Genomic DNA, 23,949 nt, shown 5'->3' with positions numbered 1-23,949 from the left:
TGTAACATGCTTTGCAAACCTTTAAAGAGTTATATTTAAAAAAAAAAAAAAAGAAAGAAAGAAAAGAAAAGAAAAAGAAAACTACCTTTACATGTATTTGGAAAAAGTTTCCTAATCTATACTAGCGAGATTATAATAGTGCAAAGCCCCCAAGTCGATTGTGGGGATAAAATAAGATAATTTCTGTAACATGTTTTGCAAACCTTTGAAGAGCTATATTAAAAAAAAAAAAAAAACTATCTTAAATGTGTTTGGAAAAATAAAATACCATTGAGGAAAACAAAAAATAACTATAAAAGTTACTATTATTTTAATTGATTTTATTATCATTCCCAACTCTAAATCTTATAATGCACATTCCAGAAAACCAAGTCTTGGACCCTTTTGCCCTTCTTGGAAAATGTTTTTCAGTAAGGATATAAAACCCTTTTGGGGAAGGAAATGGGAAAATGACCCATTCCAGTTATGGTATTTTATGAGCTCCCCAAGTCAGTCTCACTGACCCTTATGTGGGCCCCCTCAATCCATCATCACCCAAAAGAAAGCCCTGAGGACAGCTAGAGCATGTGGGGTTCTTCGAAAGCTGAATATTCTTGGTGGGTGACAGGAAGGAAAAATGTGTGGATGTCATGTCAGAGGGACATAGGGACTACCAGGCCAGAGGCCCAAGCCTCATGAAAGGAGTCAGGCTGGGCGGCAGGAGATCCTAGTGTAAGAAACATTTGAAGAATGTGGCTGGCAGCTGGCCAGTGGACCAGGACCACAAAGAGCCCTTTGTTTGTGTAGTGTGTCCGGGGATGGGGGGACAGAGTATGGAGAGAGGGGCGGGAACTAAATGGAAAAGTGCCCCCTTAGTATATGGGGGGTGTGTGTGATAGGGGATGTCTGTCTTTTCTCCCACTATATTCTCCCATGTCTAATTTCCCTAATCAAAATAATGAACTTTCTTTCCTTCACTCTAGAAGCTGCTTTCACTTCTAAAAGGCAGGTTTTGTGGAAATGGGTGGATAGGAGATATCAGCTCTCCCCTCCCCAAAACTCTGTTCCTTCAGGCTGAACTGCTCTGTTGTAGTAATGAACCTTTTTTTTTTTTTTTTTTTTTTTTTTTTTTTTTTTTTTTTTTTTTTTTTTTAACAAAGGAAGCCTCTTCCCTATGTAATATGCAAGGTTTGCTAAGTGTGACACTGAAGTAGTTCACAGTTGCCCAGAAGTAACTCAAAGTATCCTTTCCCAGCTCCCTTTTGCCAGGGGGGAGTGATAGGGATTGGGGTAGGTCAGCAGACACACATCATCCCTTTATATTCCCCCTCCCCCCCCCCCCAAACTAGGGAGACAGAGCACTGAGCAGGCAGTCCCAAGTGACCCTTGTCACCTCTGGACTGAACTCTATCGGAGGAGCCGGGGTAATCCCTGACCACCTGGTTCTCCCTATGTGCCCAGTTGTATCTCCTTCCCTGTAAAAGGAAAAAGAGAAGCCTTAGAAAGGATTTCCCTTCCCCCTTCTCAACAGAGTCCCAGGGCCTCTCTGGCCTCTTCCTGGCATCTGGAAAAGTTTGGGAAATGAAAAAAAATGTTTGGAAACTTTGTTGCTCCCCAGCCCTGCCAGAGAGCCAAAGCCAGGAAGGGGAGGGAAGAAGAGGGAGTCAGGAGAGAAGCAAAGCACCCAGAATAGGAGGGAGGTATCCCAAGGTGCCCAGCTAGATAGCCTTCCCTGGAACCTGCCAACTCCACCACAGCCAACAGCGGGACTGAAAACCACCCATCACACACATGCCTGTGGTTGCTTTTTCCCTGCTTCATTCAGCCCAGAACCCTCCCCGTACTGCCTTCTTTTGCCCATGGATACAAACTGTCAAGCAGATGTATGCCTCCCTGAACAAGCTGGGTTCTAACGTGGACAAGCAGGCAAAATGCAGGCCTAAAAGCAGGGCCTGGGGCTAGCCGGGACACGGCACACTCAGCTGCTGGGTGGAAGGGGGAGGCTTATCTCAAGAGCCAAAGCCTAGGGATAGAGAATGAAAGACCCTGACTTTGTAAGAAATAGCTTAGAATTGGGAGAGAGGGTGTGGATCTGGACCTCCTACTAGCCAAGAGTCTCTGAGCAGGAGGCAGGGAATGTAGGGGAAATGAGACTGACAAGTTTATCGTCCAGGATCGGGGCATCCAGGCTCAGAGGGGGAATAGAACTCTGGGAGAAGGAAGAAGGTCTGAGGAGCTCTTCTCTCACTGCCCCTTTCACTAGCCTCAAGAGAGTGTGTCCAGCATGAGTTTTATTCCTGGAGGTCTCAGGTCCTCTGCTATGGCTAATTTGAATTTGTTCACAGTTTGTTCTCCTGCTGGGGGGAACTGGTGTAGAATGAGAAAAGAACAGGGCCCCAGCTCTGAAGTGTAGAGAAACAAGTATCCAGATCTGGAGGGGGCCTCTGCTTTCCCCGAGGGATGGGCAAGGAATACTACTTACTGGGCAAGTTATATTTGGGGAAGGAACAAGGCAGCAAGATAGGCAAATGGGGAAAGGGAAAGGGCGGCTTTCCCCTAGCTCCAACTCTGAACTCAACATACATATAATACTACTCCCAAAAGAAGGGGAAATAAAGGATCCATCACTTTCTTTGGATGGCCAAGGACTGCCCTGCCTGAAGGCAGAGAGAGTTGGTCTAGACACCATCTGGACTTCTTCACCAGGCCCAGAAGTCTAATAACCCAGTCCCAACCCCAGCTTAATGTGGTTCAGCCTGCTAAGGTCTCTCTCAGAGAGAGAAGTAATCTTTAGTTGCCAATAGATACCCCTTACCAGGAGAACTAGCAGGGGAAACCTACTTTGTTAGCAACTAAAGTTACACTACTTATTTCTGTAAGATTTCAGCATACCAGGCCATCTGAAAAGAGAGTTAGCACTTTCTCTAATGGTCCCAGAGGTTCCCTGCTCCAGTCAGTGGTTAGTGGCCCTGAGCCTGCTCGGCTGATATCCACTCATCCTTCAGAAGACCACTGAGGAGCTTGGAGAATTGCCCCTAACTCTAGATCTGAAAGGGACCTTGGCCACCATCTAGTTGGAAGGCTCTGTGTAAGGAAAAGGAGCAGGGCCTTTCCTGGGGTGAACCTCAAAAGGACCGCCAAGTAAGAAATTAAAGTTGACCTGTCAAGTTTCTTGTCTCACCTATTTCTGATATAGGAAAGGCAAAAGGAAGCCTCACCAACCCTCTTCCTTCAATACTAGTAGCAATCAGAAAGGATATCTGGGCCCCAAGTTTCCACAGAGATGGAAGACAAAAAAAAAAAAAAAAAAAATGTAAGGAGGAAGAAAATAATAAAAGACACTTGCAGAAATTGAGAGAAAACTTAAAAGTGAGACCAAGAAAAATTCAATAGAATTTCAAAGAAGCAGGGAGGGCTTTTGCCATACTAGGAAGGGAAATTGTCAATGAATTACCTATCTACTATGCTGAGAAGCTATCTGGGTTATTCTCCTTTCCAAGGGCTCATCTGAAAAGCCTGTTTTGCCCGATTATTCCCACAAGCCCCACAGGCTGGGCAGGCAACAGTCAACTCTCTTCCCCTTGCAAGTGTTTGATCCCCTCCTCCTGATCCCCTTCCCCCACCTAGCATTCACACCTGCCAAGGCAGAGCTGGGGTTTGTGTTTCTCTAACCCATGGGGCCTGTTGACACAGATTAGTATCTGCTGGTCAGAGGTCAAGAGGGAAGGATCTTGGGGTCAGGACCTGAACAACTGGAGCTGTAATGAGCCACGTGGGGAAGAGGCCCTGACTGAGGGAAAGGGAGGGGAGGAGAAGGGAGGGAAGGGGATGCATGGACCTACATCTCTGCCTGCATTCTCCACAGTTTTAAAGCTGTATGGACTTCCTAAAAACAGAGGCCAAAGGTCTGTACCCCTTTCCCCATTACCTCTGAATGTCTTGTTCTCTCTGTAGACCTTGGCTGGTGGTCTGAAAATAATAAAGTTGCCTGTGGCTGACTTCCCAGCTCCCCAGTACCTCAATGCACTACCCTAGCTAGTTCAGGAACTGGAAAAGGAAACCCGAGTCACACTGAAGTTTCAGCCCTCAATAAAGCAGAGGAACTTCATTTATAGCTCATGTTATAGAGTATTTTCAGGCTTGCAAGGTGGACCTGACAATTCTGTGAGGTAGGTAAAGGAAAGCTGGATATATGTACAAGAGCCACCGACCCCTCTCCCATCCAATGGAAAGCTTACTGGGACCCTCCTCAATAATGGTACAAAGGTATCTGCCATTTGCTGGGCCAGGCAGCTGCACCTGAGCAGTGGGCACCTGCACCCTCCTCTCTCTGCTTCCCCAGTAGCCAAAGCAAGAATCATATCCGGCTGGCTCCTGTGCGCAAAGACATGGACTCTGCTTCCTCCCCCAGGTCTGGCATTGCTTCTGGCTCTACCTGAGCACCCAGCCTGGCCTGGGTGCTCCTTCTTCTGGGACACCTGGCAGCAGGCAGTCTGGCTGACTCACTTGCAGTCCTCTGGACTCTGGCAAGGCTGGTGTGAGGAGTTGGGCAAAGCCCCAAACACCTGGCAGTGCCGCCCTAGCCCCACCTCATGAGACTGGGTCCCGACCCAAGAGCTTCTCCTGCCTCACACTCCCGCTGCTGCTTCCTGCCTTTCTCCCACTCCTCCTGCCCCAGAACTTTCTCTTTGCTTCAGTCTGATTAAGATGAGGGCAGAAGTGTGAGGGCTATGCCCACTGAGCCACGAGTTCCCTGCAGACTCCATTACTAATGACAATGAATTTGCGACCACGTTCTTTACTCCAGTGGCCTACAAGCTGCTCTTCCTCTGGGCTTCCTCCAACCCTGGAAGCTTATGTGCAGTTAGGTGATGAGCAGTGGAGCTGGTGAAGAGACATTCTTCTTGATGGGTGAAACAGCACCTGAAGACAGACTCAAGCAAGGATGAGAAGGAGGGGGAATGAAAAAGAACATGACTGAAGTCTATGTAAATGTAAGTGATAGACATAGGGAGGCACACCCACACTTCTAAAGTCCAGTGAACACTAGAACTAAATTAGCTGAAGAAACGGACCATTTGAGACAAATAAAAAAGCATTCCTGCTTAACATGATAGCCCCTTAGAACTCGCTTTCCTGACAGGTAGTGGAGGCTGAAAATAGAAACAGCTCCAAGAAAAGCTGGGATAAATTAATGGACGACAGAACCATCCATAATGGATTAATGAAGGGAATTCTTCAGGGTTGTTTATGTCTATTCTTAAATTTTGGAATCTAATCTCAGAAAAGAGAACATGTTCTTTTCAAATGCACTTTTTGATGTCCTGAAGGGACTACAGGCCACTCCTAGATGGACAATTCTACTGGGTTTAAGTCTGGATGACAGTCCCTGTCTCCTCCCAGATGCCCTTGCCAAGGTCATCCATTCCCCCAATTATCAGGCTAAAGATGCTAGCCCTCCAAAAAGATCAGGGACAGCTGCTATACCTCTGGGCCACCCTTTTAATTTAATTGCCCTCTTACTGGCCCTTTAAGAGCTAGCCCTGGTCTGCTTCTTAGCCCCCTCCTGTTTTGGGTTAAGAAGATAAAAATCTCTATTTGTGTGGGCAAGTTAAGCCAGTGGGTCCCAGGAGGAACAGATGAGAAAGGAGAAGGAAACCTCGGGAATTCACATAGAAACCATCATGAACACTACATGCCCGTGTTCACCAGTTTCTTTCTATCTGTCTCACATGAGCTCAAACACACACACACACACACACACACGTGCGCGTGTGCGCACACATGCCAGTAAACACACAAAGCACACTCCAAGAGTCACAAAGCCTTACATGAAAACACAAGTCCTACAACCCATTTGCAGAAAATTTACAAAACAAAAAAATCAACTCCCAATGTTTGACAGTTATCTCTCCTCCCATCTTGTCAGAAGCAATCCTTCCTGAACAGGGCTCTCAGTGATGAGCAGCACAAATCCCAGGAAGAAAAAAAAAGGGGGGGGGGGGAGAAAGGAGAGAGAGAAGAGAAGAGAAGAGAAGAGAAGAGAAGAGAAGAGAAGAGAAGAGAAGAGAAGAGAAGAGAAGAGAAGAGAAGAGAAGAGAAGAGAAGAGAAGAGAAAAGGTAAAAATTATAAGGTTGGAGCTGTCAAGGCAAAAAAAAAAAAAAAAAAAAAAAAGGAAAGAAAGCAATTCCACTATTAGGTTTTGGTGTGAAATCCTGAATTCATAGTAGCTGAAAACCTTAGGCTTTGTCTGGAGTAAACACAAAATATAGACACCTAAGGCCTGGGAAAGAAGGTAGAAACCACACATGGATTAAAATACATATTCTCAAACTCTCACAAGCATCCCACAATAAATGGTATAGTGGAAAACACGCTGATTCTGGGGCAAAGAGGTACTGGGTTCAAATCCTATCTCTGGACCCTGAATGAAGCATTTAACTCCGTGAAGCCTCAATTTCCTTATCTGTCAAAATGAGAATTGGACTATGTGGTCTCTGAGGTACCTTTTAGCTCTAAATTTATAATTCTCAGTATATTTAACATCACAATCCCAACCAAATACAAATATCCAGACACATAGAAGTCCCTTCCTCTCTTTACCACATCCCAAGGTATCCTCTATAGCTATGCTCTTCCCTCTAGGGGTAACTAGATTATGTCAAAGCCAGAAACAAACCCCTGGAGTTGGGCTGGGGCTGGAGGGGACCAACACGGGTTCCACATGGACCTTCCATCTAGCGTATAGTGGATAAATACTTGAACACTGAATGATAGAGACTTTGAATCCAGTCAGGACAGCTGAGCAGAAGCCAGCTCTCCAGGGATTTTTCTTCTGTATCCTCTGACCTGCCTCTGCTGTAGCATTAAGATGAGCAACATAACTGAGAAAAGATGTCCAGTAGCCTTGGGGTGGATGTGAATGTGTAAGATGGGAATTTCCCTGTAGATCTGGTTGTCTCCTGGGGGGTCTGGGGAATGACAGTGATACTCACGGATTCCTCTTTCTCTCTCTACCACAGTGGGTCCTCCAAATCTTCCCTTCCTTCAACCCCCTCCCCCCCATATCAGAGAGCCCTGTAATCCTGGACATTATTGAGTGGGAATGAAAGCTTTGGTAGGGGCGGGAAAGAAACAGCTGAGAGACAGGGAGAGCAGCAAGGGGCTCAAAGAGCTCAAAGATTAGACCAACTCTGTCTTCTGGGGTCAATCCCTATCTTTAGCTGCATCTGCCAAAGGCTATAAGAGAGAATTTTTCTGGGAAGAGAGAACCCAGTCACACAGGAATATAAACACTCCCATCATTCAGTCCCCTTACCTCAGTGACTGACTATCTCTACCAGAAGCACTCAGAAAACCTACTTTTTTGGGCATAGACAGAGTGGGGAAGACCAAAGAACCTGTCAGTCTTTTTGTGCCCCTCTTTCCACTGCCCCCTATACTTTCTTCTCCATCATTATCCATATCTAGAAAATCATTCTTCCCATTCTTATTTTGCATAGGCACAGAACCCCCTTAAGGGGAACTGGCAGCTCCTGAATGAGCATTAGCCATATATAAGCATTAAAAAAAAATGAACCTCATGGGCATGAGCACTGGGCACTAAGCCTTTTTGCAAGTATTGACTTATAGGGTTCTGGACCACTCTTGCCCTGGGCTTCCCAATTCTCCCACTAGCTGATATCTTGTTCCGATCCTCCAGAAGACATGTCCTGACATCCCAGAAGCCCTTGGCCCAGTCTCTCCAGTTTTGAAAAAAACCCTTCAATCAGGAAAGAGTCCCATGTCTCTGCCCCCGTTCCCTGTCCTGGCTCCACTCGGCTCAGCTCCCGGGAGGGGCTGTTGTCCCTGTGCCACATCAAAACACAAGGCTTTTAATAGCAGCTTCCCGTGGGGCCAGGCTCCCCCCTCCCCAACCTCACTCAGCCCTACTCCTGACGGCAGAGACTCAGCGCCCTGTAATTACGGCAATTGTAATCTCTTTTACTAACAGGTAGATTAATAGCAAGGCAGGTTCACAAAGAACTCAAGAAGGAAACTGCTCAGCTGCTGAATAGGCTGGAGGGAACCTGACACATCACAGCGAGCAGGATCACAGACACACACACACACACACACACACACACACACACAGAATAAGATAATGGGAAGAAACTGAATTAGGATTAATGAAAACTGGATTCTAGTTTTAAGACTGCCCCCTTGAGACTTCTGTGTGACCTTAGGCCAGTTGCCCCAAATCTCAAGGGTTCAGATTCCTGTGAAATGAGAGGTTTAGACTAAAATCTTTCCCAGGCCTTTTCTGACTCCAGAATTCTATACTATAGATATATACATTAACACTTGCACACCTTCATATTGATCCAGACACATTCTGCTGATGCTGAAAGTCCCCTGAATGAATTAAAGATTATATACATTGTTTATATGAATTGTAGATACAAAGTTCTATTTTTTTGTTGTTGAAAAGAATTAATTAAGGCCTAGGAAACATGGAGTGAACAGATAGATACACTATCTCAAGGTGCCCATACAGCCTCACCATACCCACTGGCATACCCTATTCTTGGAAGATGAAAAGGCAGAAAGTCTCCTGGGGAGCAGAGCTGAATCTGAAGTCAGGCAAAGGACCTGGGTGCAAACCTTGGTTCTGCCAATTATGTAGCACCTTTATGTCCTTGGACAAATTTCTCCAGGCTCAGTTTCCTGGTCTCTGAAATAGAGAAAGGTTGGACTTGAGCTCTTTGTTATGTTCTAGCTTTCCCTATTTCACACTAGCCCAGGACCACCCCACAGGCTACACATCTGGCTGAGGCCTACAAAGACTGGCACTGGATCTGGTGTCAATGAATTTGAACTTTAATCCCAGCTCTGATATTTTTTATTTTCCTTCTTTCTCTAAGATTCAGTTTCCTTATCTATATAGCCTGGATTCAATGATCTACCTTCTAGGGCTTATTACAGATACTTACTGCCCTTCACACACTTTCCAACCAAATAGCTATTTTTATTTTTCTTTCTTTTTTACTTTCTTTTCTTTTTTCTTTTCTTTTTTTTTTGCTGAGGCAATTGGGGTTAAGTGACTTGCCCAGGGTCACACAGGTCTGGTGCTCTATCCACTGCACCACCTTGCTGCCCCAAATGACTGTTTTTCACACATGACATCCTATATGTCATCTTCATGCCTTTGCCCAGGCAGTGCCTTATATCTAAAAGATCCTCCCCTTCTACCTCCCTCTCTTAGTTCCCTTAAAAGCTTTTCTTCAATGCCTTCTCCTAGATGAGGCCATCTCCCAGTCATTCTAACAACCAGCACCTCCCGCAAAAAGCTACTTAGCATTTATTTTTCCATAGATCCCATAGATCCCTATTGTCTTTTCTCATAAAATGTAAACTGGGGGCAGGGATGTTTCATTTTCTGTCTTTGCATCCCTAGCACAGAACCCAGGCATTTAGGACTCAATGAATGTTTAATGATGACTGAAAGGAGGACAATGAGAAATACTGGCTCTTTTAGGGACCAGGAACAAAGTTGGAGTTAACTCCAGCTATAATGGGCCAGAGAAGCTTAAGAAAGCTAAGTGCCCCCTTCACAGCATGTTACTCTTAAGTGTGCAGTATCTGCCTATACACACAAACATATAACAGTGCTGTTTCCCATATGCGACATGGGCATATGTGTGAAGCAACTAAGCCCACTTCTATTTAGCCACATGAGGTCTGGATATGTGGGGTCAAGGACTCTGGATTATTCTGTGTCCATGATGTCTACCCATGTCTGGGAGGGGGGAATGGAAGGGTCTGAATCCTGATGGATCTCTGTATTTATAATGACTGGCAGCCCAGAGAGAGGGGCTCTCCCCTCCCTTCCCTAACCTCCCCCTGCCTGCCATGGGGAAAATATGTGTGGCGGGTGGCCCAGACTCCTAGTAGTAGACCATGCAACCCAGCAAAGCCTCAGGTGTTGGTGGCAGCTGTTTCCCCATTAGCTCTCAGGGGGCATGTGCTGGCCGCCACTGTGGGCTCACACCTCCAGCAGCAGCGTTGGGGGGAAAGGCTGCCATGAAGAAGCCACAGCCGGCACCTGCTCATGCCAGACAGCTGTACCAGCCACTTCTGCAGCCGCAGGGCTCCCCCGACAGCCTTTGGCAAAGGGGGGGTACTGCCATGCCTGGCACACTGTGGCCACAAGGCCCTCTTCTTCTCGGAAAGCTAACAAGGAAGGAGCAGACTGTGAATGTTGAAGATCAGCCCTTAGCCTCCATCTCCACACAGGGTATTTATTATCTACTACCGGAATGTCTTTCTCAAATATGCATATGGCTTTGGAGTGGATGTATGCTGAATATCTGGGTGGGTGTGGTTTTTACAGTGGGAGAAGGAATGTGTGGATCTGTGATTATCAAGGGATATGTGTATAAATGAACAGAGGATAAATAAGAAAATGTATTTATCCTATGTCTGTTTATCAGGGGAGGGGAGGATGTATACATAGGAAGAGCATATCAATTATATCCATAGTCTCATCCCCCAGTGAAGTACAGAGGCATGTGAATCACTGAATATATATGACTATAAGTATATCAACAGCGGATTAATATGCTGTTGTATACACATATATCTATGAGGGATATGTGTGTACATGTACATACATGTGTATGATGAGAGGAAATGAGACCTGGGTGTGTCTGTCATCAAACAGCCCCTCACAAAGCAGTGAAGGCCGGCTACCAGACCCAAACATGAAAACATTTGCCATCCCAAAACAAAGTTAGGCAGAAATAGTCCCTCCCCCAGAAAGTATCACACTAAAGTAACAGAGACCAAAGCTGACCTTGGTCTGTGTAATACAATCTTGACTATATGCTACATTTAATAAGGACAAGGTGGTTTTGGCCAGAACAGAAATACATTCTGAATAAATAGCTATCTTATTGTGCTCTAACGGGGTTGCACTGTGGCTCGGTGCCCATGCGGTCCTTGGTATGAAGCAGACTTAGAGACTGTGGTCAAGCCTCCCCTTTCATTGGGCCAAGTAGGATTGGAAAGGAAGGTGGATTATAAGGAGAAAGTAAGAAGTCAAATTAACAAAGTAAATAAGACAAAGAATTTGGTGATTTCTACTGTGAGGTAGAGAGAACAGGTGGAAGACTAAATGAAAAAAAATTAAAGGGCTAACTAGATGGATGATACAAAGATAGGAGCCTGTAGCAAAAGGTACAGGACTTGAAGGAGAGTGTGGGAGGCAACAAAAATGAGTTGGTTTAATTCTCCAAAGAAAAAATCTCCAAGAGAGATTATATATAAACTACACTTTTTAAAAAATTACCATTTTAAAGTCATTAATAATTTATTTATCAATAACCGAATTCAGTAGACCGAACTGCTAGTGATGTCCAGCTAAAGGATCACAATAAATCTCAGGCCCAGAAAAAAAGAGATCGTGAAAATACATGCTGTGTATGATAACTAGATCAGAGCCTCTTGAAAGACATGATACCTCTTTTCCTCTCATCCCAAGACATTAGGATGAAAAAAAAAAAAAAAGGAATTAATTTTTGTTAGCTTTTATTCTTTATTGTTATTCTCTTTTTATATTATATCATCTTAATACCAATGTATTTTTTCCCTTTCTCTTCCCCTCCCTTTGGGTCATCCCACATAACAAATAACATTTTTTTTAAAAGGAAGGAGGAGTCAGCACAACAAATCAATACATTGAGAAAGTCCAAAAACATATGCAATATGTAACACCTGTGAAACTCCCACTGTCAGGAAGGAGTAGACTGGAGTGTGGTTGAAGAGAAGGAAACATTTTCAGATTAACGGCAAACAATTCCAACGGAGCACAAGACTGTCCTTGCCAATATGTGCCAAAGGGTATCTACCAAGGAAGAATGATCTGGCAATAGAAAAAATCCTGTGTAGGGATGAGTTCAGCATCCTCATGGGACGGATCTGTAAAACACCAGGGAGAGAGAGAGAGAGAGAGAGAGAGTGTGTGTGTGTGTGTGTGTGTGTGTGTACGTGTACATAGGAAGTCTTCAAGGGTAGCTCCCATTCAGAGAGTTCTAAACCAAGGTCTTCAGAGAAAGAGCCAAGAATCTGATTGTCCTCTCAATCCTCATCTCTCTGACACCACCCACGTTTTCTTTCACAGAAAAAAAAAAAAAAATAACATTTAGGGAACTATTATTCCAATTTATTCCGGCAAAGAACCAAATAGCTTTTTCCTTATTGCCCACAATCCTCAGGGACTTCCCTCGTTTCAGCTTTCCTAATCCATCAAAATATTTCCTACTCAAATCAGGGGCTCAGCTTTCCCCACTATTTTCCCCCATGTCTCAATCTCCCTCACCTCTTATTTCTAAAACAAAATAAGAACCTTGAAACTTTCCAAACTGAGAAGGATTAGCTCCTTTCTACCTGAATCCGGTAACAACTTTCCTTTCCCAGAAAGAGTAAGCAACCTTGGCCTGATGGCCCCTACTGCAACCCCGGCCAAGGGATCCTTGGTGATGGAACCCCTAACACACAGAAGCCCTGGACAGCACTTGACAGCAGGTGGCAGATTAGCAGCTTCTGCTGCAGGGAGAGGATATCTGTTGCTGTTTTTCCTGCAGGGAACAAGACATATAAAAGCCTTTCCATGCTGTGAGAAGCAAGAGCCGCTGGGATGGAAAGCCAACCCTATCCAAAGAAAGAGGTATCGAGCTGGCCAACTAATGTGCTCTGCCCGCTCTCTGAGAACAAGGTAGACCAAGGGTGATCCTGACAAGCTCTTTGCGTTTAAGAAGGTCCCCTGCCAAGCCAGGCTAGTATTTGAGTAATTATATTAATGAATCTCTGGGTTGCAAAATCTAATATTAGACAGCAAGTCTCAGTGTTGTCTTCCTTGGTCATCGCCCCACGTGGGACCAGGTCATTCCTGCCCAGCAGCATCACACTAACAAGACTAGCTGGAAGTAACTTAAAAGAAATGGCTGATTTTGAAACTGTGCCCAGAGATCCATAAGCCGGTTCTACTTTATAAACCATGACACTATAAATAAAATGTCTTGCCCCATCCCCTGGGCCCAGAGTCTCTCCCTTGGATACATCTCATGAGCTGGCTAATATCCCGAGGACTGTTGCTCCATTGAGCACTGGCCTTTTGTGTTTGAAGGTACAGCTGCTCTCTCCTTGGGACTGCTCTTGGCCTGGGCAGGCAGGGCCCTGCTGGAAATCCCCAATCCATGCTCACTAGTGGTACCACTCCACTAGAATAAAAACTGGGCTAAACACAGAAAATAAAAGACCTGCAGCTCTGCTGATCCCCTGGCTCCTGCCAATTTCTTAGTCAAGGCAGATCCCCGCATTGTCAACCTGAAGCCAGTCTTGAGGACAGTGATCATTTCATCAGAGATGTCATGCTTCATATCCCAAGGGTCAGCATTTTGCCTCTGTACCTACAGATAAAAGCCTAAGGAAGCCCTGACACAGGGAAAACAAAATGTTTCTTATATTATAATGAAAAGTTTATTGCATAAAATGTGAAATAACAATACCCTGTGATCTAAACCCTAGCTTCTTAAACTGTGGGTCACTGTAACTGAATGTGGGCATCATGAAATTAAGATTTATTACTAGTAAATGTTTGATTTGTATACTTGTTTTATATATCTATTTACCTGGGAACAAGTAAATATTTCATGGGCAAAAAGGGTCGAGTGAAAAAGTTTAAAAAGAGCTGATCTAAAACTATTCAGATAATTTAGTTGATTTTTTTTAAGGGTGGGGAGGATGGGTGAAAGGAAAGGTAAATGGACCTTTGATTTCATCTACATGAACTTCCAGTGTGAAAACACTCTTCACTGATTTTAATCATCTACTTTCCTGTAACTTTATGGTCTTACAATTATCTAGGGCCATTGAGAGGTTAAGTAACTTGTCCATATTGGGATTACAAAGCTAATATGTATCAGAAGATGAATTTGAATCCAGGTCTTCTTGATTCCAAACCTAGCACTCTTGCCATTATGGCATAAGCAAGTGCATAGATTTCTGGTAGACAAATGCAAAAATCACAAATCAGCCAATTAAACAGTAACACTATGGGGGGGGAGGGGTGATGGAGAGGAGAGGGCAAAATCCTAATTGCCATGTCAAGGAAAGAGTTGAATTTGGATTTTTTTTATGACAACATGTTCCTGCTTCCTGCCCAGTCTGTGTCATGCCCTGACCCAGCTGGGCCAAGGGCCCTATTTTCGGTAACTGGCCGGATTCTCTACATACTCCAATAAGTAGGGCCTTTCCTTAGTAGCCCAATAGGAAGAGATACTCCAAAAGACCAAAGAATAGGGGTTCAACTTTGATTTTGGTCCTTGGTGAATTACTGGGGAAAATAACAGGGAAAAAGATTCATCCAAGGGCAATAAACACCCTGTCCAAAGCCACTCTGTTGAGGTTCATCTTCAGTCCAGTCAAATTATAATTTGAAGTCTGTTTCTCCAGGGGATTCTATTCTTCCATTGAGCTGTTACAGTCCTTGTCTTCGAAGCAGCCTTTAGCTTTCTATGGATCTAGATATCAAAGCAAAGGGATGCTCATCCTTACTGACAGACTTGTTCCAGGGCTCTCTTCTTCCTCCTCAGGGCTAACTTTAATCCTTCCAACTGCTTGAGAAGTTTATATCCTCTCCTAGTCTCAGGAGATATTCATAGTTACCTATCATCTTACATGAATAATATTTCATACATTTGAAAAATAATTGTTAATTTCCTCCACCTACTCTTCTATATGTTAAATTATCTTAATTATTTTCTTCTTTCTTTCTGTACCTAGTCTCCTAAGGCTTTAATTTTATTTCCTCGATTCTCCGGGAACACTACATGAAGTCTATTCTACATCTTTCTTGCAGCTTAGAAACCAAAATGGGGTCAAGGACTTTAGAAGGGATCAGTTTAATTGGTGGGATTCCTCGTCTGAGAAAGGGGAACATAAAGACACAGGAAAGTGGGAAGAACAGGGGGAGAATGAGGAATTGTAACTGCCCAAGATCGCTGTCCTAACCCCAAGTAGAGAAGATACTATAGGACTTCTGTTCTCTCAACTCACAGACATTTGGGTAGGGGCTTCATCATTTCCTCATTTGGGTTTTTATCTATATCCCCCTTCTTCTAAAGTCTTCTCTTCGCTTTGTCCCCCTTGGGAGCACACGGTTGCTAAGGAAACCATGATGTCATAAGAGATAGGTGGGGCCAAATATTCTCACCCTCCCTTCCCCCCTCCGCCTCCAAACGCAGTAAGGAGCCTGTTGACGTCACTCTTCGGAAATTTATAGCCCAGCTAAGGGAAGTATTTACATGATGGTTATGATATGACCACATATCCAGTGTGAGGAAGGTGTCTATACATAGACACACACACATATAATATCCCTACTGTCTGTATCTCCGGCTGAGCGTTATATAACGGACATTATGTAATAACGCCCATTATACAATAATTATACACTAATGGTGATATAATCTGCAGGAATAATAAGGGTATACTCCCAGAAGGCTACACCCGCCACAGTCTCTTGGAGATCGCCTCAGGGGAGTCTCTATGGTACGGGCCGCCCAGTCTACAACAATCACCAGGTGTCTGTCCCCTCTCCCCTGGGAGGTTTTGATACCCACAGGGGCCTACGTAGCCCCCCCAAGAGATTCTCTGCGGAGTACGGAGATTCTCTGCCTCACTCTTTCCGAGTTTCAGATTTCCACAGGCTGAAGCTCTAGTTCCCGACCCCGACCCCTGCGGGCGGCTCTCCCACAGCCCCACAGCTGGGCTGAAGCAGGAGCGCCATCCCCCGGCCCCACCCCCCTCTTTCCGTTAAGAGTTTTGCTGCCAAAAACAAAGAATTAGAATAAAATAAGCCCCAGAAGGCGAAGCCTTGCCGTTGCTTTGGACTGGGTTTGGAGAGGGAAATGGGAGAAGGAGGAGCCGTTTCAGTGACCCTGCAAATCCCTAGTGGGAACGAAAGGATGGAGGATGGGAGGTGGGGGGCGGGAGAGCGGGGGAGCCGGGGAGCGCAGGAGCGGGAGGGCAGTTCCGACGCCTTGGGTGGAAGCAAGGCAATCTTCCAGCCTTGGGAACAGCTCGGACCTTCCCGCTGCCCCAACCCTCCAGCCTCCTTCTATCAAGGGAAACCTTTGCCCTCCTGGGAAAGGTTGGGGAGCCCGGCTCTTCCGCCAGCTAAGCTGGAGCAACAAGAAACTGCCAAGCAGGACACTTCTCGGCCAGCAATCCCGCCTCATCCCCTGGGGAAGGCTGAAGGAGCACACTGATGCTCCCAGGCCGCCTCTGTGTGGGGCTGGGGAGCTGGCCAGGCCCGACACGCCACCGGGTGCTTGGCTCTGGGGCTGCCAGCTCGCCTCCGTCCCTCTAGCCTGCAGACCCGCCCAGGCTTTTCATAATTCAGTATCCAAACCAGTCCCAGGGCAAGTCTAGCAGAAAAAGGCTGAAATTCCCGGGGGGTGGGAGGGGAAAAAAGGGGAAAAGGGTAGGGCCAGGCTCACCACAGGCAGGGACCTAACCTTAAATACTAATGTGTAGACTAAGGTCTGAGATGACCAATCTGGGATGATTTTTAAGTACTCAATGTGTAGGCTAAGGTCTAAAATGACCAATCTGGGATGATCTTTACCGTCCCTTCTGGCTCTAAATCCTATGATTCCGTGATTCTACCTCCCCACATAGCTCTAGATGAATGGCACAGGTAATGCCTAAAGGAAAAGAGCCTGGGATCTGCCTACTACTGCTCCTGGTTATGGAGACTCGTTCCTCTTCCTCAGCAAGTGACCCAGTACAGGACACTGACCACCACATACTGAGCTACCTCTGCAAAGCAGGAACTTCCTCACATCTGCTAGCAGGAGAATGTGGAGCTGAGAGAGAGGCATGTTATTCCAGCCTGCAAAAGGCTCCTTGGGGAAGGCTCCCGGAGAGAGAAAGGGAGGGAGAACCAAGTCAGACACCATAGGTCTCACTCATCCTTTGCCGATCCATTTCCTTGTTCCAGTAGGTCAAAAGGGAGTTAAAAATATAGAGTAAAAGATGGAAATTCATTTGACTTTAAATCCCTCCATTTACTCGCAGAGCCATCCCCCTGTTCCCAGAGCTCAAGTTCTATCAGGCAGCGCGTACATGGGACCTGGTACCCTCTCCCCATACACCTTCAGAGTCTCAAAATTAGATGAGAAGAGAAGGGACTTCAAGAAAAAGAACAATAGTGAGCCAAGAAGGGAAAGACTCCAAAATGCAATCTGGTCAACTAATATTCTTATTTATTTTCAAATTAAATTCCAAACTCTTAGCACAACAACGTGGAGTTAGTGCCAGCCAGCTCTTGCCACATGCCCTGCGATATTTCAGGTATTGGTACACTAAGAAGCTGGGGTTCTCAGACACTGAAGACCTCACCTGCATTTCTAAGTCTGGATCAAAACTCTCCCTCTGCCAAGAATTGGGTATGTTCCTATTCAACTGGGTCTGTTAGTGAAAAGGGTGAGATGAACATCACATAATGTCTGTCTCTCTCTGTACACCCTGTGTGCTTGGCAGAGGGGGGAGCTCTAGAGCTGAGTGTTAATCCAGGTTAGGGGAGAGGGACTGAGGGTGAAAGTAGGCCCTTGCTTCCAACCTGAAGTTCAACTTGGATTTGTCAGCAACAGACACTTCCCATGTTGGGAGCCATCACAGCAGTCTTGTCTAGTGGCTTTTTTCAAGATGGTAGTACCAGAGAATTTTAATGTACTACCCCTAGTGATGCTAGTGGAAAAAGCCTGGGACTTGTATCAGGAGACCAAGATTGTAATCCCAACTCTGCTATGAATTTGCTGGCTGACCTCAATTACACAATCTCTCTGCACCTCAATTTCTTCAATTCCATCTCGAGAGAGGGATAATACTTGCCCTGCCTACTTCACAGGACTAACCTGAGGAGAAAATAAGAGATATGAAAGCAGTTTCAAAAGGCTTGGCCATCTAGCAAAGCCCTATTCAACAGACATCTCAACAACCTTCCCTCCCCCTGGTTTTCCTCACCCTACAACCAAAGAGGAAAGTTTCCTTCCCTTAAAAGAGAGCGCTATTTCTATTTACCATGCTTGAGTCTGTCCACACCAAATCATATGAGCCAAGAATTCTATGACAAATTGAGAGATTATTTCTTATAAATTTAATAGTAATTATAATTATTCATTTATAGTGTGAAATAATTTATAAACCTGGTAGTTAAACCCCCCCCCCCCAATTTTTACTTAACTAAAAAGAAATTTGTGTTTACCACCTTGCTATAGATGTAGCTGGGTCAGGATACCTAATTACGTACTAGAATGCTTCTGTTAATATGAACGCCCCTTGAGTAAAATATCCAAGAACTTGTTCAACACCTAAGGAATAAGCTGGAGTATTGGTTCTGGAACACTGGTTCTAATAATGTTAGTCCAACGCTGTCAAGCCTGGAATTACCAAGATATCTTAAATGTCAAGGCCTACAGTGATTTCCACCAGAAACCATATGATAAATTGAGTCGATTCAATGATGCTTAGGGCTAGGAAAAAAGGTGAAGCCTACTCAAAGCTCCTATTGAGATCAGGCCAATAAATGACATGTTACCACTTAGAAAAATACAATTCTTCTCTGACAAAAGCAACACAAAATTTCCAAAGGAAAAGCCTGGAAATATTTGGCTAAAAGATTAAACTTCAACTCTCCCAACAGTATAATAACAATGGACTTGTTTCTCAACAGCCTTTCCAACTCAGGTGATTACTTGTATAACTTTAAAGAAGCTAACCTCTTCAGACCTCAGTTTCTTCGTCTAAAAATGAAGGAGGGGTGGGACTGAACTAGATGATCTCTAAAAAAATCTCTTCTGATTCTTAATCCTGTAATGATCCTGTAATCTTTCCTCATCTTTGTCATTTTAATGGGTGTAAAGTATAATTTCAGAGTTGTTTTAAAATAACTTTCTTATTAGCAACTAATGGTTTGCATGTCTTCTTTTCAGAACATTATATCTTTTGACCACTTATCAGAGTATAGGTCTTAGCCATACATTTATATCAGTTTCCTACAAATCTTGGCTATCAGATTTTTATCAGAGATATTTGATGTAAAGATTTTTCCCAGCCAAAGATTTCTCTTCTAAATCTAATTACACTGACTTTGTTAATGCAAAAGCTTTTCAATTTTTGCAATCAAAATTGTTTGTCTTTTATAATCACCTTTATCCCTTGTTTATTTATGAATTCCCTCCCCCGTCTAAAATTTTTGAAAGGTAACTCCTTTTGTTCTTGACTAATTTTTTAATGACCTGAGCTCTTGTATGTAGGTCACATCCATTTGAAGCTTTCTTCGGTATGAGATGTAAGATGTCTTTCTAAATTATTTTCTGCCATATTACTTTCCATTTTCCCCAAACAGTTATTGTTGAAAAATGTTTTCTTGAGGACTTTGAGTTCTTCAATTTATTGAATAATTCTAAAATTTTATATCTTCCTAATCAAATTGTTAAAGATGACAAAAGGTGGAAATAATGTTAGAAGAACTGCAGGAAAATTAAGTACAATGTTCCATTAGTGGAGGTGAGAATTAGTACAAACGTTATGGAAACCATTTTGGGTATGCAAGAAAAATTACCGCTAATCCCATTCTGGGGCATTTGTCTAATAGCTGATATTTATGTAATATTTTAAAGTTTGGAAAGCATTTTACACATATTATTTATTTGAATCTCCTAACAACCTTGTGAGATATGTACTTTAGGTATTATTTACACCCATTTTACAAGGAAAGAAACCAAAATACATACGGGTTAAGTGAATTAACCATGGTCATAAAGCTAATAAGTGTCCAAAGCAAAGGCCAGCAATTCTATCCATTACAGCACAATGACTTTGCTACCACAAGAAGATCAATAACAAAAAAGAAATGTCCCGTATATAACAAAATATAACAACACTGTTATTTGTGGTTGCAAAACATAACAAAAACTGAAAACCAAGTAGGGGCCCATTAGTTAGGGATGGTTGAACAAACCGTGGTATAGGATTGTAATAAAATATTATAATTCTGTAAGGAATGACAAATATGAGAAATTCAGAGAAACATAGAAAGACTTCTATAAATTGATACAGAATGAGAAGAGTAGCACCAAAAGAACAATATATAAAACGATTCTAATAATATAAAGGAAAACAATGCTAAAACACTGTTGAACCCAGAGTAATTGTAATAATGACCAGTCTTGGTCCCAGAGAAAAGAGGAGGAAACTTACCTCCCTCTTCTCGGTAGAGAGGTAGGAGACCATGCATGTGGAATGATGCATGTACAGTTACAGTCAGACGCAGGTTCTTTGGTAGTTGGGTTTTGTTCAATTTTTTCTTTGTTATAAGGGAGGATTCAGTGGGGGGAGTATATTGGAAAATCATTCTAATGTTTAAAAAAAGCATAAATAACAGTTATTAATTAGAAAAATTAAATTAAAGCACTAAAAAAAAGAAGAAAAAGAAAACCCAGAGAATAGGCCACAGATTAGTGGAACGAGGTAAAGGCAGGTCCAGTAAAGCATCCCCCCCATGCTCCGAACATTCTCCCTGCTTACTGGAACCCCCTTCTTGCCTAGCTAACTCCACAGCTCCAATGTCCTTAAGATGGCGACAGCGGCCTACAGGGCTGGGCATTTGTCATAATGATTTCCATGGTGCCCTCAGTGCCAAGAAAACTAGTCTTCAGAAATGCCAGCATCTAAATTTACCCATCTCTCAGCCCCCCAGCCTCCCCCTCCCATCTGCCAATGAGGCCCTGCTAAAACCCCTTCCCCCCACCAATATATTCTCCCTGCTGTTGATGCCCATAGTGACCAATCCAAGAATTAAGGTCTTGTGATGTATGTATCTCCATATCTGTCTGTGTATCTTAATATATCTGTCTCTTATTTGTGTGTCAGGACATGTGCCTGGCTGTGCTATAATGTTCATTGGGGATTCTCATTCAACCTCGCCTTGTTCATTTTAGTCCGAGATACCTTATCCAACACATTCAACATTGGATGCAGGATAGATTAGATTAGACATTGAGAATTTAGGGGAAAGGCCCAGGCTTAAGTGAACTCCCCCCCTGTTGCTCCTAACTTATTCAAGAACTCTAGGATACCTCCCCCCTGTGGTTAGAGTAACGATCAAACATATAGGACAAGAAAATAGGGGCCAGAGTCACTCCACCTCTGCCCTAAGTAACTGCTCGCTAAGGACACGGATAATCAGAGGACAGGGGTCTCCCTCTCTAACGCCAAATGGTGGGAAGGGTCCAGGACAAGCTCCAAGCTCCACTTCTCACCACAGTCAGATCCTTTGATGGCAAAGGCTCAACCCTTCCTAAATCCATCTCTACCTTCCCTTACACTGGGGCAATTCCACATCCTGCTCTCCCCAGAAAGTTGTTGATCTTTCTCCTACCCCCAACTCTGGACTGAGGTTCCAAGGAGCCAAGTCCTCTGGGAATGAAGCAAGCAACCCAAATAAAAAAAAATTTTAAACCCAGAAGCTCTTTCTCCATTCCCCCTCCCCCTTCCACTGGCAAATGAAAACAAACAACAAATCAAAGAGGCCTTTTGTGTGAGCACCGGGCTGACACGGCTGGGGCCTTTGAAAAGACCTCTGAATTGGACACTAAAGGATAAAATAACTGAAGCGTGGCAGGTCCTGAGACAGAGAGGAGAGGAGAGGGAGAAAAGGAGAACCACCTCCCCTGGGCAGAGAGGGCAGCCGAGTGTTACCCTCTCTGCCCAGCTGCTCCAGGACACCTGAGTGGGGAGAGGGAAAAATGATACTTCCCTCTCATTTCTATTCTTTCCAATTCCCCCTTCTAATCACATATCCTCGGCAGTGCCCTTTTCCTTGGCACCCTAAGTTTCTCCATCTCTGAATTTGGAGGTCCTAGACTCCCTAACTTTATGGCCTTAAACTCCCAAAGCGACAATATTCTTTATAAAAATCCATTGGGACCCTTTCTCACCTTAAAATGTATTAATAACATAGAGTCAGAGAGCCACAAAAAATGCCAAGGAAACAGAATCTGCACAATATTATGGAACGCAAATTAGATTTGGAGTCGAACTAATTTTGAATCCTGGCTTACTATTTGTGAGATATTAGGTACTAGAAGCTCTGTGAGCCTCAGTTTCCTCATCTGTAAAGTGAGGGGCTTAAAAGAGATGATTTTAGATCATAGTTCTTCTCCTGCTCTATCCTACCAACTCGCAGACCCTAGTTCTGTGTATTTCAGAAGGGTGTTATGATATAGTAGATGGTGCTAGAGCCTATGTCAGGAGATCAATCAGCTAATCACCATTATCTCCTGGTAAAAATGATCTTTAAAAAGGATTTTCTTAATTGCACATGCTTAACTTGTATTGGCTTACTTGCTGTCTAGGGGAGAGGGGAGGTAGGGAAGGAGGGAGAAAAATTTAGAACACACGATTTTGCAAGGGTGAATGTTGAAAACTATCTTTGCATGTATTTTGAAAAATAAAAAGCTATTTTTTAAATGGTCTTCTGTTCCTGCTCTTTTATATTTATCCCATATCTTACCCCAATCAAAACAAAATTGGGATTTTAAAAAATTTTTGCTCTTGCTTCCAATTCAAATTCAGAAATAAAAACTTCAGCAAATTAGCTACTCTCGACAGGTAGCAAAAGTAGGTAGCTCCAAGGACAAAATATAAAATAGCAGGTAAGCAAGACATCAGGGTAAGAGGCAACAAGAAAAAAGCTATAATGAGTGAAGCCAAGTCTGGTTTCCCTTCTTGAATTTTTCCAGGGAAATCTCACTATAGGAAAAATCAACCAGGATCCCAGGTTTGAGTCCCTTTTCTGTTACTTATAAGCTATATAAATATGAATAAGTTATTTAATCTGAATCTCAGTTTCCCTATCCATAAAATGTGAATAACACTTGCCTTACTTAAGTAGGCAGGTCTTTTAAAAGAAAAATGCTCTGTAAATGGTAACACACTATATGAATAGAGCTGCTTTTATTTTTATTACCTACCACCCACTGCTGAGATCATCTGTGTCCCCTATGCACCTGTACCCAGTGATCCTTCTATATTGCCACCTTGTGATGGGCACCTCCTTGAAGTAGCTCCTGTTGCCAACTTTACACAAGGTGGAACTATCTCAGAGGATACATAAACATGTCATTTTGAGGAGTGGCAAAGTCATTTATCTATTTCTCTTGGGTATGAGTTGTGAAGAAAGCAGGGAAAATGAAATTCCCATTATGGATATCCCTCCTTATTTCATCTTTTATTAGGAACCCTCTGAACCCAGCAAGAGGCAGACCTGGAGCAAGGACAAAATCTTGGCTTAAGAATATTAGAAATTCAGGGTGGGGGGTGCAAAACCAACAGGTCAGTGGACAGCCACTTTATTATCCCCAAAAGAACCCTTAAGTCAGGAGAAAAGCAGAATTCTCCTCAGCCTCTAAACAAAACCTGAAAGCAAAGCTCCAACATCTGGAAAGGGAAAAAAAGAAGGCTCTTGTGCCAGTGAACCTGCCTAGATCCTGGACAAAGTTCAACTAAAGTCCGAGGTAAAATGGGATATCTACAAAGTAAGGAGTAGGGAACTATACAAGCATCCAAGGCAAGGGACGGCATATCCATTATTCAAGACTTTTCATTCCAGTATTTTATATTCCCAAGGCTGCCACCCTATGCAGGTTGCAAGATTGACAGGAGGTGAGAGTGGGGTGGGAAATCATATAGCACAGATTCTGGTCATTGATATGTCTTATATTTTCAGTTTGCTTCTGCCTTTCTAAAGACCAGTTCCCAAGGCAAGGAAGGCTTGATATTTCCTACCTCCTCCTTAAAATCCCCCACTGGAACTTGGGACAGTAGCCTCAGGACTTTTGTACTCAGAAAAGATGGAAAGA

General features: G+C 43.8%; 1 protein-coding gene and 1 long non-coding RNA gene across 8 annotated transcripts in view; both read right to left on the bottom strand.

Moving 5' to 3' along the window:
* The window catches only part of NFIX (nuclear factor I X), a 114,695-nt gene that overhangs the window by 50,753 nt on the left and 39,993 nt on the right, over nt 1-23,949 (bottom strand). The gene's annotated exons all lie outside the window — the stretch shown is intronic.
* On the bottom strand, nt 303-18,217 carry LOC116420756. The gene is made up of 4 exons (XR_004231176.1): nt 15,077-18,217; nt 11,735-11,938; nt 8,540-8,693; nt 303-4,902 (listed from the first exon to the last, which is right to left on the bottom strand). It is a non-coding gene; the product is annotated as an uncharacterized LOC116420756 (long non-coding RNA).

This window comes from Sarcophilus harrisii, chromosome 1 (assembly GCF_902635505.1).
Source record: "Sarcophilus harrisii chromosome 1, mSarHar1.11, whole genome shotgun sequence".
Taxonomy (NCBI): domain Eukaryota; kingdom Metazoa; phylum Chordata; class Mammalia; order Dasyuromorphia; family Dasyuridae; genus Sarcophilus; species Sarcophilus harrisii.
This window is presented reverse-complemented; position numbering and strand designations above follow the sequence as displayed.